Below are 2,043 nucleotides of genomic sequence, written 5' to 3'. Positions count from 1 at the left end.
AGAGACAGAGTTTGACAGAGAGAGACAGACAGACAGAGAGACAGGGAGACCGACAGAGAGGGAGATAGAGACAGAAAGAGAGACTGACAGAGAGACAGCCTGTCAGACAGACAGAGAGAGAGAGACAGAGAGAGAGAATGAAAGAGAGACAGAGAGACAGCCTGTCCGACAGACAGACAGCCTCACAGTCAGACAGCCTGTCAGACAGGCAGAGAGAGAGACTGAAAGAGGGGCTGATTTACAGATTTCTCAGTCCGTCCGACAGACGGACAGCCTCACAGTCAGACAGACAGGCCCCTCACCGTTGCCCCTCTTCTTGGGGGACTTGTTGACGCGGCCGCGGTTCCGCGTGACGTCGTCGCTCACGGAGTCGCGGGCGGAGGACGCCGTCTCGCTGTCGCGCCGCATGCTCTCGTAGCCGCTGCTGCCGCCGCTGTGGTAGAACAGGGCGGTGCGGCCCATGGCGGGCGGCAGCTCGCCGCTCAGCACGCTGCTGTTGTCGCTGGCGACGCCGCTGCTGTGGCGCTGGGCGGGGCGCGGCGCCGTCACCTTGCTGTAGGGGGAGGGGATCCCCCCGCCCTCGACGCCCGGCCCCTCCCCGCACCACCCCTGCTTCCTGCCGCCGCCCGCCGCCAGCTCACTGACCCGGCTGTTGGCCGCCCGCCCGCCCCCCGCCGTGGCGCCCGGGGGTTTCCCGGGGGGAGGGGCGTCGTCCTGGGAGCTGGGGGCCCTCGAGGCGCTGGAGGACGGCGAGCGACTCTTTGCCCCCCCGGGGGTCGCCGCCGTCCGGGACCCGCCCCCGGAGGACCTGGCCCCGCCCAGTTTGGGGGGGCCGTCCGGGGGGGGCGGAGCTCCGAGCCTCAGGGAGGAGGCCGGTCGGCCCCCCAGGTCCTCTCTGGAGCTCAGAGCCCCGCCCCTCTCCAGGGACATCCCATAATGCAGCAGGGCGCCCCCCTTGGCGCCGCGCGTCTTGAGGCTGGAGGTCATCCTGAGCGCTGGGGGCTCCGCCTCCGGCAGCGAGGACCGCCCGGGGACCACGCCCTCCCCCCGGGGGTCCGGGGCCCCGGGGGGGGGGCTCCCAGACCCCGCTCTAGGGGCCCGGCCGGTCCTGTGTCCGCCGGACCGCTTCCCCAGGGAGGAGAACCGGCCCCCGAGCCCGAGAGACACCCCCGGCTCCCAGGCGGACTCCGAGGACCCCAGGGGCCCCGACATCATCCCCAGGGTGGTGGCCCCCCGGGTGAGGCGGGGCCCCCTCCCCGGGGGGTCCCCCTTGTGGCCGCCGGCGGTCTCACAGCCGTCGGCCCCCCGCCGGGGAGAGGAGGAGGAGGAGGAGGAGGAGGAGGAGGAGGCGTGGTTCTTGGGGGGCCGCGGGACGCTGTTGCTGTTACCCCCGGCGACGCTCGGCCCGCTCCGCCGCCGCCCCGCCTCCCCGGGGCCCGAGGTCAGCCAGAGGTCGTACTGCCGGGCCCCCCGCCGGCGCTCGTCCTCCGGGGGTCCCGGGGGGAGGGGCTTGGGCCGCCGGGGGAGCGTCCGGGAGGCGGGGGAGCTGAGGGAACCGGCTCGGGTCCTGGTTGCTTTCAGAGCCGCTCGGGGGGCTTCCGGAGACGAGGGGGCGGGGCTCCGACGCGGCAGGGTCCCCAGGTCCCCCTCCAGCTCGGAGAAGCCGATCCCACTGTCGTACTGGGAGCCCTGGGAGCCCTGGGAGCCCTGGGAGCCCTGGGAGCCCTGGGAGCCGTGGGCGTGGTCCCGGCGCCACAGAGCCGCGGCGGGCGGCTCTGTGGCGGAGGCCGCCGCCCCCAGCCGGGTGAGGTAGGCGTCGTACTCGTCGCTGATGCTGCTGATGATGCTGACGGAGCCGCGGCCAGCCCCTCGGCCCGGGACCCCTGGGGGGGCGAGGGGCCCCGGGGCCCCTCGCCCCCCCAGGGGTCCCGGGCCGAGGGGCCGGTCCTCCACCAGGGTGAACACCAGCTGGTCGCCCCCGCTCAGATCCAGGGGCCGCTGTAGGGTCACGGTGGTCCTGAAGAGGTCCCGGTCCAGGCCCCA

Source organism: Pollachius pollachius (assembly GCF_949987615.1).
Source record: "Pollachius pollachius genome assembly, chromosome: 16".
Classification (NCBI taxonomy): Eukaryota; Metazoa; Chordata; class Actinopteri; order Gadiformes; family Gadidae; genus Pollachius; species Pollachius pollachius.
This window is presented reverse-complemented; position numbering follows the sequence as displayed.